Raw genomic sequence first — 14,385 nt, 5'->3', positions numbered from 1 at the left:
ATTGTAGTGAATGAAATTAATTCATGATTTTCAGTTCATTGAATTTAATGAAGATGTTTGATGCAGTGATTCCCCACCAGTGATGCTCTATATGTCTTAAATTGCGATGGCGAGTGTAGTGAAAATGAGCGAGAGAGGCAGTTAGCAGGTTGAAACAGTTAGCTAAATTAAGTGATAAATGGTTGAAAACGATATTTAACAGTTTATGGATAAATGTAAGCATAAGTAAGGTTAAAGTGTTTGATAAACTGTTGAAATAGGTAAGCGATAGTAATGGGGGAATTCTTAAAATGTATAAAAGTGATAAACAGTTAAACTGCTAGCTAACGTTAAAATAGCCTACTAAAAAAAGCTAAAACTAAGGAGAGAATGGGGAAATTTGTAACACTCAATTCTTCCAATCATAAACGAGCTAGTTTGGCGACACTAACTCTGCACACGCTCAGGAGTTAGGGTTAGGGTTTTCTCTATGAGAAAAAGACCCAACTTCTCACTTGATTTATTACCTCAGTTAACATTGTAAACATGAGTTTATGGTCTCCATCTCTAGTTTCAAGTCTTTTTCAATACAGCATGATGTTCATTTAGTAACTTATGTTTCCATTAGGGCTCATAAAGCAGAGTATGAGTTAGGGCGGGCTTACTGGGACGCCAGGTCACTGCGACAACCAGAACTGTGTTTGCCGTCTCTGCGTCCCTCCTCCACATTCCACAATATGGTCACTTCTGTTCACTGGTTGCAAAAAGTGAAGATGGCCACCGCTGTTACCAAGATAGCCACGGCAAAAACGCCAAACTTGAGGCTTCGAAACGTGAGTCGAAAAACTAATGGGTGACGTCTTGAAGACCACGTCCACTTCTATACACAGTCTATGGTTTTGACATACTTTTCCTATAGAAAATGAACATATTTCACTCAATTCAAATGTTTGAGCTTGAGTGTAGCTAAAAGTGTGTGTGTGTGTGTGTGTGTGTGTGTGTGTATGTATATATATATATATATATATGTGTGTGTGTGTGTGTGTGTATTGTATATATGTATATATATATGGGGTGCTTTCATTTTTGTATTTAAGATACAGTAGGTTGTAACACGAATTCTGACTTCTTGCATTACATTTAATATTATAGTATTGTCCTTATTAGTAAAAATATATATCGAATCTATTACATAAACAATGTAAAAGTTAAAAGTAGATATGGATAAGTAGGCTAATGGATAAACAGTTGAAACTCGGGTGAAAAAAGCCTACAGTAATGAATAAACTGTTGCATTAGAAAGATTAAAAATAGTTTAGTGTAAAGCTGTTGAAAAAGCTGAAAGTAACGCAGGAATGCTTAAAATAGCTAGCTTCATCCGACAGGGCTTTATGGGTACATCAGACAAAAAAACATTGTTGTTACCACTGATGCCTTCTTAGCCCTTTGTTTAATCTGTATTCTATGAATATGAACCACAGTGAGAGCCCAGCAAGAGCTCCGCCAGCCAAGGAGGGGCTTTGAAAGATAGCAGCCATAAGAGCAGTCATTGTTTTTCCTAGGAGGGCCTTGCCCAAAAAGGTCTGTTGAGTGTCGCTCCGATCAGCGTCTGCCAGGCCTGGAGCTCGTCACACATACAGTAAAGACACACACAAACCACCGCCAACCAGGGGCCTATCGCGGCACTAAACAAAAGGGGCCACATTCCTTGCGTATTCCCACACGAGGACACATCCTGAAGCAAAGGGGGGAAGAGTGGGATACTGGGAGTCCACTGGGGTTTGGCTGAGAACGACACTTCCTCTGCCCAAGGTCTTATCAGCTCTGTTTGTGTTTTTCATTCTCTCTCTCTCTCTCTCCGTCTTTACCTTCAATCCATCTCAACCTCCCACTCTGCTTCCCGCTCTCCTCAACCTTCCCATTGGAATTGTTAGGCTTGATCTGTAGCTATCTGTGATATTTACTGTATTGTGTAGCCTACGGAATAAAATTTTGCAAAAACACAAGACAGGTATGAATGACGGACTGAGTACACAAAACGACAAATATCAGTACTCAAACTGATAGAACCACCAGTGTTTGACACAGGACTGATGCTGTCAGGCAGTCTATAGATATGGTGTGTGTGTGTGTGTGTGTGTGTATGTGTGTGTGTGTGTGTGTGTGTGTGTGTGTGTGTGTGTGTGTACATGTGTGTGTCTTAAGGGCAGCAGACCACGGTGTTAGCAGAAAGGGAAGAGTGACTGTTAGCTGGTTGCTGGAGGGAAGGGGTAGTGGAGGAGGAGGAGGAGGAGGGAGAAGGTTAGAAAGGGTCCTCCTGCCTTATATGGGAATTCATGCTGCTGTGGCACAGTCTAAAAGCTGGAGTTGTTTCAGTGGAAAATGCTGGTCTACAGTCGTCAGTACAAAGATCACAGGGTCACGGAACATCTACACGCAACGGCTCAACTTTTTCTTTGCAGCGCGGTCATCAAATTCACAACGATAATCTTGTTCAGAGGCAAAAAACCGCAAACTTTACACATCTGCAGTGAATGGGGGCTCATCTCAGCGGTCGCAGACAGAGATTGGGAGTTAGTGAATTTGGAGGATGGAGATAAGGGTGATGGGAGGGGGTTTGGAGATGGAGAGGGAAACAGCTGGAGGGGTGGGGGAGAGAGACTCAGGTGGGCTCAGTCTAGTCCAGAGAGAGGAGTTGGCTCCCCAGAGGCCAGGAACCAGGAACACACACACACACACACACACACACACACACACACACACACACACACACACACACACACACACACACACACACTTTTCATATTCCCCCCTACTTCACAGATACACCGACTGCTCCAGCTCTTTCAAAAGCTCCTTCCTCAAGTCTCTAGCTTCTCTGAAGAAATGAAATAAACTCTTCACTCTGGCTGCAGCCTTGGATTCCAATCAGCTATCCACACAGCCAGGCACACACACACACACACACACACACACACACACACACACACACACACACACACACACACACACACACACACACACACACACACACACACACACACACACACACACACACACACACACACACAGCACTACCACACTGACATGTTTTAGTTAGCATGGTGACAGATTTGCTTCCTACAGAGTGCTTTTCTCTCTCTGTACCTGTCATGGATAGAGCTGCCAGAGGGGCTCATGGTAAATGGCCAGAGCACAGGAAAGGCTGAAGGAATAGGGAATTTTCACGGTAATGAATCCGCTGGAAGAAACACAGAACTAAACACACACACACACACACACACACACACACACACACACACACACACACACACACACACACACACACACACACACACACACACACACACACACACACACACTTCCTGTTCTCGTCCAGTCCATTCCTTTGGTTTTCCCCTCCATGGAGAGCAGGTAGATCCATGAACGCTGCCTGGAGGATCTTGTGATTAATGACACGCTTGTCATGTCTCAACTCTCCTTCATCTCTTTTTCCTGACGAGATCCACTCTTCCTCTCGTCACCTCACACCCCCCAACCCCCCACCCTCACCCCAGCGGTCTGGCAGACACACCGCTCCAAAAACAAAATCCCTCAGGGGGCCATGCTGCTGCAGCACATGTTGGGCAGCATCGTCGGCTTACCTGATCCGATGCTTTATTCATCTGTGGTAGCCTCTGGAGGCCTGGAAAATACCCACAGCATCCTTAGACACATGTGGGGATCCTTAGACATTTGTGTGTGTGTGTTACACACACACACACACACAAATGCACTTTAAACCGCAGCAGACAGTGCTGCCGTAACCCTCTATTCCCCCCCTCCCTGGACTCTAATGCTCATTGAGCGTGCTCACAGACATCTCGGGGCTGGGCTGGTGCACGCATTCAGACGCTTTTAAAAAACAAGGCAATAAGAGGTGAGGCCCAATCACCCGTCAGTAACAAGAAGATCTTATCAAGGCCATCTTTTTTTCACCTGGAGATCCCTGGCGAAATGTGACAGATGTTCCCAGGGGGGACTTGGACGATCCTGAGCGGAGACTATGCACACTGGGACCCCTTATAATCACATTATCGCTGGCCGCGGCCTGGCCCACATCGCCTCAGCAATGATTCAAAGACAAACACAGTTGAGAAGAGAAGGAGGAGAAAGAGACGGCGAGAGACACAAGGAGTGCTGGCAGGCTGGAAGGAGGGGGTGGTCAGACAGACAAGGAGTGAGTCAGAGAGGCAGATATCCTCCTACATGTAGGCCCGTCCAATAAAAGTGCAAATGATACGTCTTTGAGCTGACTTTATCTGTTTGTGTGTTCGGGGGTGAGCCCCACAAGACCTGGGTGTATGATATCAGCGATAAGGGACTCTGGGTGTGAGCTGAGGTTGGAGATTCTGACATCATGTTGCATGTGTGTGAGTGTGTGTTTGTGTGTATGCACATCCTTTTTCCACAAGGCGACCAAGGGGCACATGAGCACAAAGGTGGTGGGCAGAGCCTGTGTGTGACTCAGCGCTCTCTCTGGACACAGTCTGACGTCAGCCTCTGGAAAACTCGATGAAAGCTGAAGTGATTTGTCCGAGGCGAGGCTGGCCAGAGGTTCAATTGTCCGCTACCTCTGGTTCTGTCTCTCCTGTGTTTGAGAAAAAAAAGATGATGGTTTGGCGATGCCCAATGTTCCTACTTTGTTTTTCTTCTCATGGAGCCGCCCAGCTGTTCCTGTGAGCACTGACCAACACACTGGGTTTGACTGTGTTTTACTGGGTGGGGGGGGGGCAGACAGATGTACTTGTGTGGCCCTGGGCACACCCGTCACTAGTGCCAGCCTCGCTCCACTCTCCCTCCGACCCCTCCCACGATACAAATCTCTCTTTCTCTCTCTCTCTCTCTCTCTCTCTCTCTCTCTCTCTCTCTCTCTCTCTCTCTCTCTCACTCCTTCCCACATTGTTTCCCAAACAGCACCGCACCCTTCTACGATATTCGCTGACCCAGTTCAGGCCAGTCTTCCCACCTGTTGTCCATCTCAACAAGACGCCGCAGCCCCTCGTCATCTTCACCTCCCTGCTATCTGCCACCAAGGTAACTCACAAAAAACAAAAACAAAAACAGCGTTCATTGTGCTGGTAAAAGGCTGAGTGCTATGTGCTCGGCCCTCTCAAGATTTTCTTGAATAGATAATTTCCAAATTGATTCAAGCCGGGCTTGCGTCTAATGGTCTGTGTGGGCTCTGATGTGAACAGAAGATAATAAACACCCTGGCGCTTCTGAGCTCTGTTTGTCAATCATTTGTATTTCCATGACGTTGTCTTTTATTCTGCCTCCTCATTGCCTTTTCTTTCGTTTCTTTTTTCCCTCTCAGGATCTCATCATCTGCTCCTTTTCATAGGACCCGTTTCTACCCCTTTTCTTCCACCCCCTATATACACCTCTCCATCCCATTTCTTCTGATACTCATCTGTGATACTTAGAGGTTGATTTCCCACTGTGCATCATTAACCTTTTTCTCTCTCTCTCTCTCCTCTTGGTTAAACACAGAGAGAGCACATTTGGTTGTTCGAGGAGCAGGAGACTCGGGGAGCATGCTGCGTTCCCTCAAGTGGGATGTGGGCTTTCACCAGCGATCATAGCTACATCCTTATTAGCCACTGAATTGATACTGTAAAGGCACTTCTCTCTCTTATATCATTCTTCCTCGCTCTTTGTTACATAATTCCTCTCAAACCTTTTTTTTTATTTTACGTCAAGACACAGTGTAGAGGTGTCAAAGAAAAAAGACACTACCTGATACCAATCTCATCCCCCTGTCTCTGCCTTGTGACATAACACCCGTGCAAAAAACATGAATGCACATGGCATATTCGTCACCGTGGACACAGTCGTGACCCCAGTGCAGAGCCTCGTCGTCGATACGGTGCTTTGTGCAGGCGAGGGAGAAAAAAATCTTTGTGCATGGAATAAAGAGTCTGTCGACTCTGCTCTGAAAGTGTGTCTAATCACAATGAGTGAGGTGTAATTAATGCTTCACTGGTTGCACTGTGTGTATGTGTGCAGTCCAGGACCGTGGGTGAGAGGATGTAATGTGTGTGCGGTCTCTCTCTAACAAGCTCCCACTCACCACGGTGGAGGCAGGAGAAGGGGAGGCTGGAGTGACTGCGAGGCTGTTAGAGCAAGTGGGCTTGCGTTGGACGTGTCCGTGTCTGTGTGAGCGCGCTTGCTTGTCAGTGAGTGTGTGTTAGTGTGTGTGTGTGTGTGAGAAAAAAAAAGCGTGCATGTGTGTCCTTTTGTGTGTGCTGTACTGGGATGTGGAAATTGAATGGAGCCTTTCAGTTCTACTGCTCGTCTCCCCGGGGGTGAGAGACTGGTTGCCATGGTTATCCTGGAATCCTGCCGCTAATGGGTGGGAGTTTGTGTAGCTCTGGCAACCTGGCCTGTCTAGGGCGGAATACGTGTGTGAGTGTGTGTGTGTGTGTGTGTGTGTGTGTGTGTGTGTGTGTGTGTGTGTGTGTGTGTGTGTGTGTGTGTGTGTGTGTGTGTGTGTGTGTGTGGTGTGTGTGTGTGGGTGTGTGTGTGTATGGGTGCACCAGGGGGTGTGGTTGGGTGGAGGCAACATTCTAGGACACAGGAGGTCACATATGTGAGAACACAAGCTTCCATTCCTGTACGCTCCCGCGCGTATATGCAAAAACGCAGACTCTTGTCACGTGCACTTCACAATAGATACTCTGCATGCAGAAAATACCAGATGAAACCTCCATGTCCACTGACAAACCTCAGCGAGGCTCGAAATCAATAGCGCAGTTGCAGGCTGAATTCACTCTATCTCCCAATCCACCCCTACAAAAAAACAAAAAACTCTGCTTCTACTCACCCTTCAAAGTCCAAATTACAAGCATGGAGGAAATCACAATCATGAACGTGATGAAATAATCTTGTACTTTTACTGCATTATTGCAAGTGCTGAAACATAATGCAGTGAAATGGTTAAGCCCCGCTCCCCCCCTGCTCATCCCCATTACCATCCTTTCACCCTCGGGCTAGTGGGACTCTTAACTGGGCACAGAGAACCCCAGTGAACAGGAACACAGTGGATAGTTGATAATGAATAAAATACAACCTCCACACACAGTAGATTAGTGTAAGGAAAGATACACCCTCACTTCTCTGTGCTACACAACTCCGGGATACAATTATGAATGCTTGTCCACACGAGAGTTCCACCTTCGCAAATATGTGTGCACATTTAAGAGTACATGCTAACTGGGATGTGTTATTCAAAAATACATTTGACACAGAGCACTTAATGGGGTAGCGGCGCGAGAAGGGCATGTGCTATTGTGCAGGGAGTATATGCCTGTGATATGCAATGTGACCAGATAATCCTCGGTTTTCCCATTCCCAGTGTTCTGATAGAGGAGATCAGTCCCCGCTAGTCACACAGATGTCTTGGCTCCTGCTCCTCTCCCAAGACTGATCCATACACGTCGCGTGAACCCCTTGTGGATTTAAAGGAACGCGGCTTGGGGAATTTACTCGCCTCCATTCCAGGCAGTTACGTATGGCCAAGTCACTGTGGCCTGGAAACGTGAGAGAAATGTTTCTCTTGTACAGTGGCCAGCATGCATAAAATTAGAAAATAAAAGCAGTGTTGTGATTACAATCATGCATGATGCATGCAATGTGCGCTCTGGATGAGGGATCTGGGGCCCAGGGAGATGAAATCATCTGAAAGGAAACGTGCTGCTTTTATGTGGTCTGATTCAGGTTTTTTACAGAGCACTGGACCCCTTTAAAACACAGCGAGCGATGCTGAAAGAATGTGGGCCGGACTTGTGGTCAAACCCAGCGAGTCATCATGGGGGGTATAGAGGGACCTTGTAGATCCACCCCTCGCTCCTTAGTCCAGATTTATGCCAAGCAGTTACATAATTCAATAAACACTTCCAACCCTGCGGTCAAAGTACAGCCACAAGCCATCTATCCCTCAGACAACATGATCAGCATTTTTTTGTTGTTTTACTACTAATTATTATACAATTGGTTTAAAGAAAACAGCATGTATTACCTATGCTGGATGATGGATGATATGTCTTTGTGTGGCAGCTGGATAACAAAGAACTTTAACAAATACTTTTCAGCCTGTTCTGTTTCCATTTAGTAGTGAACATGCTAACTCTGTGTTTGTCCGGTTGAGCCAATATCTTACCATCTTATGTAATGCATTCCTTCCCCAGTGTGCTGCTATTCAAGCAGGCGAAGGAGCAGTGACAGTACATTTAGTGGATTTGCAGAATGCACCCACATCCATTTCCTAGCTCTCCCTCATCACCAAAACCCCCAGAAAACCTTTCGAACCAGGTCACTGTGAGAGTTTCCTCTAATCCTTCATTTTGCATGTTCCCCCTCTCTCTTTCCCAAACCCTTAGCCTCTTTTTTTGTTTCTTTTTTAGATTTCCACTCACTAGCCCAGACAGCCTTAGCCTTGACTCTGGGCCACCCCATGCTCTCACTGTCCAACTATTTAACTAACCGCAGTGAAACAGCTTTAATTTCAGCTTACTGCTCAGCCTGGCCGAATGCGGCGTCGCTTGGGGGTCTTTCTGGAGAGCCGCAGTATGGGGCCCTGACAGGCCGGGCAGGCAGGCTAGGAAGAACAACAGCCCTGTGCAGTTAGATCTCAGAGACCCCAGAGACACATACGTCAGTCAGAGCGGCTTCCCTCGGGAGCCGTTCAGATAGTTATGGCTCTTTTAAAGGCTGCCCTGCACCTCTGCTCGATACACAGAGGTGAGAGTTATTGGAAAGCCAATAGTCAACAGCTGGATGGAAAAAGTATTAAAGACTCAACATCTTTGGAGTCTATTGAGTGTATTGCATGTCATATTTTGTTTGTCATACAGCAATTTTTGGTGGCCATGTTCTGATGTTTTGCAGCTAAAAATGACTTATACACTGAAAGGAAGACTCTCCTCCTCTACCTGTTTTAACTATGGCCATCATTACAATCATCAAGACATTTTAATAAACACATTTTATTGCATTGACATGGGGATGTGGGGAGATGCCTAGCCTGGCATTAAACCTGGCAGGCAAATCCAGATAAACCAAAAATGAAAGTGAATGCACACAAGACATCTGTCGTAATCTCATGGGTCATGGTAAGTTAGTAGTTGCACTTCTTGAAAATACACTATACGGTCAAAAATAAATCAGGAAGTAGCTTTGCAAGTTTGAAGTTACTGTGAAGAACTTTCCACTGGTAATGAAATAGTCTCAGTTTAAAACAGTTGCCTCTATATGACCTTTATAAATAACGACACCATCAGAGATAAGATTGTCTATTTCTTTATACTGATTCTTAATGCTTGTCTGTGCCACTGGGTCGGATTCCGTTCAGAATTAGACGAAATCATGCAAGCATGCAACAAAATCAAACTCCTCCAGCAGGGCCATCGCCAGCAACCAGTGGACAGACCCAGATCCAGTTTCCCTGCCGCCCTCAACCTGCAGTCGGAAGCTCCGGCGGGAGACGGAGAGCTCGGTGCCCAACAGCAGTGTCTCCTCCTCCAGCCAGGAGCAGAGCTTTTCTTTGCTGCTTTGCAGGTCTCCACTGGGAGCCAACACCGACACCAAGCTGATGGAGGCCCAGACCATATTGCTGGGCCAGCTGGAGGGAAGGGAGGCATTGGAGAACCAGAACCAGGATTGCGAGTAGCAGGCTGTCAGACGCTTGCTGCAGTAAAATTAGAGTTTTTTCTAAAGGGACTCTGGTGCCTTTGTCCACAGGGGCCGCCAAAATCAACACAAAATGAAAGTTGGGTAAAAAGTGAGATTCAGTGTTGTTTTCACTTACAGCATTACAGACTAGTTTAAAGGAATATGTAGCGGCAATCTTCTCTCTGTCCGGTAATCCACATTACCACTACTGTAACAGTCTGCATATTTGCAATAAGCTTGATGCGAAATGATTCTTCAGAGGCAGTAACTCCATTATAAAAGTTTACTCAACAAAAAACAAAGTTACAAGATTCATTCTGTGCTCAACTTGGCACTACGGTCAAAAAACTGTCTTGCACCGCAGACTGATTAACCTCAACTGAGGGCTATTGGCTATGACGTAGTCAGTAGCGTAACTAAAGGAGCATTTCGTTCAACATTTTCATTACTAAATCATTTAATATATCTTATTAAGTCTAGTATGGCTTACAGAATAGTTCAACATTTTGGGAAACTTGCTTGTATTTTTCAGATGAGAAAATTGATACCACTCTCATGTCTTTACAATAAATATGCAACTGGAGCCAGCAGCTATTACAGTAGCTTAGCTTAGCATAAATAATGGAAACCGTGGGAAGCAGCTAGTCGGCTCTTTTTCGTCAAAGTAAAGTCTACACTGCATGTACAAAGCTTTTAATATTATATAATATAAAAAAGGCATACAGCTAGCCTGACTCTGTTCTCGCTATATTCAAAGGTAAGAAAAATCTAAAATCTGTTTTTTTAGCTGAGTTGTCCTTTTCACACTAATCAAAAGAGATATAATCGATTTGTGAGCTTTATAGATACTGCCCAGTCAACCAGTTCTCACTCCCAACTCTGACGGTTGGTCAGTGCCCAATGCTCTTTTTTTCTTAAAGTTACTAAGTGGTTTTGTTGCCTAAACCTAACTTTCTGTGAAGCGGAAGTTTATTCTGAAAAGACATTATGAATTTAATGAGTTTAATCTGACACGGTGTCTCTGCCATGTCCAAAACTGAAGCTAGACGGTTACCTAATGCGTCTTATTTTGAAGCTTAGGAACGTTGACCAGGCATCTGTATTTGGCAAGTTGGGAGAAAGAGTGCTTTGGCCCAGTAGGTGGCTAGCCAGGTTAGCTTTTTCCCCCTGTTTACAGTCTTTATGACAAGCTAATTTACTGACTCCAGTTACATATTTATTGTACAGACTTGAGAGTGCTATCAATCTAACTTTCTGCATGGACACAAATAAGCATATTTCCCAAAATGCTGAACTACTTACTGAGTTAAGTTACTTTTTAATGCTGTAAGTGAAAACAGCACTGAATGTCACTTTTTTCTGCATTAATTTTAACATTTTGAAGTAGCATTTTTTGGGCTCCGGAGCTTTGGTAGTAATCAACAGCAAAAATTCCTAGCTTTGGGCATGCAGCGTTTCCAACACATAGACTTTACTTTGGGGGCTCCCCAGGAAGAGTAACGGCTGCCTAAGTGTATTTGGTGATCAGTTTTTGATCAGTCCGTGCCTCCGTGTTGGATTAACGGACCAGTAGGGGCCTCAGCGGTCCGGGTTGGACCCAGGGTGTGACTGCGGTGGCAGACTGCTGCACTCCACTAAATCCTTGTTGGACTGACACGCTCCTAGTGACACATTATGCAAACACAAGGTTGTAAAATATCTTGACAACGGCAGACCTGTCTATGATTTTCTTTTTTTTTATAAATGAATATCCGAATCCAGAAATTGAAAAAACAAATACCTATACGAAGAACGAATACAGGAATAGTTGAATTTTCAGGCCCAGCCCAAGATGTCAGAAGTTGACTCTGTGGCACATTAAACCAAAGACTAGTAAACCTAGTATTGATGTCACAGAGTACTGACACACCCTTGGGTACATCTCTACATCACTGCACTCAGGTGAGAAGCTAAACCACTGGAGGAAACAAAAAAATCAAGGTTTGTGATAAGTGTTTTAAAAAATATGGTGTGTCTGATATGATTGCTTATTTGGATGCCCTGCAAAGTTTTGCAAAGTAAAATAGTTCCAGAGTAAAATGTCCCTGTATCAGATTGGTAGCCAATTAAAAAAAAAAAGAGAACCAGGCTGGAAAAATATTTTCTTATCCTGAATTTCAAGTTTTGACCAAAGTGTAAGGTAAAAAAAAGAAAGGTGAGAAGTATATGTTCCAACAAAGGTGGATGTGTGTGTGTATATTTTTGCTGACACAGTAGGCTGTGGATTTGTCTGGATGAAGGGGAATACATTTATGTTTTTTGAGGAGTGAGGGCCCACACCAGCCACCCTAGGGTCTTGTTATCGTTCTCCTATGCCTGTGCTCTTGGGGCGACTTTAATGAACACTCCTGTTCCAGCCCTCTTCCGGCTCCAGTCAGGCTATCTACAGGGCTGCCCTCATCCTCCCTGTCTGCGCCCTGCCGGTACGCCAGAGCTGGTCCCTATACAGCGAGAAGGAAGACTAAGACAGAGACAAGCAAGGAGGCTGGGTGATCGGACTGAATAATTGATGTGCAGAGTTCACTTGGGAGCACCTCAAGAGTTTGTCTGAATACACTGACCACCCTATGTGCACTGCAGATTTGAAGGAGGAAATGCTATGATGGGGGTATGAGTTAAAACGTCTGCATAGCGGGCATTTAAAGCCAGATTGATTGTACCTTATACAAACATTTCAACAGAAATTTGCTCAGTACAAAATGTCACTGATTACTAAATATCAAATTGCCATGGGCATCAGATTAGAGTATACAGTAAATTAATGTAAACAGCAAATTAAGGAGTGAGATCATTACGCCGCCTAGACCGATAAGAGACACCAAGTGTTTCAAATGTGCTCTGCTAATAGCGCCACAACAAGTTGCTCGGGGCACCTCCCATTACCTCAAGGGTAAAGGGAGTTGACAGTGAAGACAGCCAAGAAACATGAGGCAGCAACATGAAGGGAAGAAAGTTTTCAACAGTGAGTCTCCCTTTTATAATAAAAAAATAAAAAAACTCACAAATATTCCAAATAAAAGTTCCGAACTGAGTCAAGTACACATGATTCATTTACCGAGTCAACTGAGAGGTGAAGCAACAGCTGTTGGCAAACATGATGTTACAGAACATGTTACAGAACATTTTTTCAATAGTTTGTGGACAAAAAAGATAACGGACACTGATAGAAGACCTCCATTTGACAAAATGATACATGTGACCAAAAAGCAAGGCACATACACTATCACTGATTGATACTACGGAGCCAAAAAGTTCATGATTCCTGCTGTATGGTCTGTTACAGTTGTATTTAAGGGCAAGGGTAATAGCACAGTACAGTGTGTCTGCATGTACAGTATATGTGTAAGCGTGAATCTCTGAATGTGCAGAAAGGCTCAGAGAACTAACACTTCTGGAATGCCCCCTGCAGAGCAAGGACTTCGAGGGTTGGATGTGTGTTTATGGGAGCATTTTTTGGCAGGAAGAGGCAAGGACCTGGTCCAGAATAACGGCACTAGAGTGGAATGTGGTACAGCAGGGAATATCCTGAGTCAAACACAAGGCAGTCCTGGGGTCTGAGGAGGAGCAGTTTTTTGTGGCAAGACTTTCATAAACAGCCCTTTTTTTAAATGTATATTAAGATAGATGACACCCTGGCACACCATCCCATTGTGCGGCTTGACAGCGCCACATGGATGCCCCCAATCGGTTTTTCATTTGACTCTTTTCGTTTCACACCACAACTAAATTAGAAGACCATGTCCCGTGGAATATCTTTCAAACCTGTGACTCATTCACTGAAAAAAAATCTCTATCCAAATGTGAGAGCCTCAACTGTGGCAGTGTCGAAGTCACAGTGAATGTGAAGTGTTAGTATTTCTCTCCAGGCTGTGCATTAGGCCGGATGCCACGCACCTTCGCCCACATGCCTCCCACGACCCAGCGCCCGTATACACAGGGCAGAAATCGGAGCCCAAGCTGCAAGCAGGCAGATAAAGACAATCTCATTGATGTAGGAGCAGCTCGCTGGTAAAAAAGACACATCTCTGACACAACCCTGCTTGCGTTACCCTTGCTACAGAATCAGATTAACCACCGCAATAAAAATATTGTGCTGAGGCTCGAAGGCGTAGAGTCAGCTACTTACATACATATCAAGCAGTTATGGTGGATATGTGTATGCGGATATATATGTGTGTATGTGTGTACGGCTATAAACCTGGTGTTTGTAGGGGAAAGACCTTTAAGTGAAACCTTGACAAGCGGCTCAATCCATCAATTCCTTCAGGAACCATGTCTGTGCTTGTAATGCCATAAATAAACGCTGTGGAGCCAGTGAATGACATGATCCACCCACAATGCAGTCTACAGAATATGGGTTTTTATACTTTATGGTGTCTTTTCTTATGAGAAAACATGAGAATTCACAAAGGAACCTGGATTATAAACCTGAACACGTTTTTTGGGGCATTTTATCCTACCTGGTTTAGCTCTGTCTTGTTTTTTTCTGGCATTTGTGTTATCTACACAATGAGTCTATCAATTCCACAGTACCACCCACAGTACACCAAAGGACATTTGACGCACACTACCAGCATTCCTGTCTTATATTTCTCACTCTGAGTGAAGTATCCCACCTGCTTTGTCTGTTTTTTAACATTATGTACAAGATTTGAG

Source organism: Anoplopoma fimbria, chromosome 16 (genome assembly GCF_027596085.1).
Source record: "Anoplopoma fimbria isolate UVic2021 breed Golden Eagle Sablefish chromosome 16, Afim_UVic_2022, whole genome shotgun sequence".
NCBI lineage: Eukaryota > Metazoa > Chordata > Actinopteri > Perciformes > Anoplopomatidae > Anoplopoma > Anoplopoma fimbria.
This window is presented reverse-complemented; position numbering follows the sequence as displayed.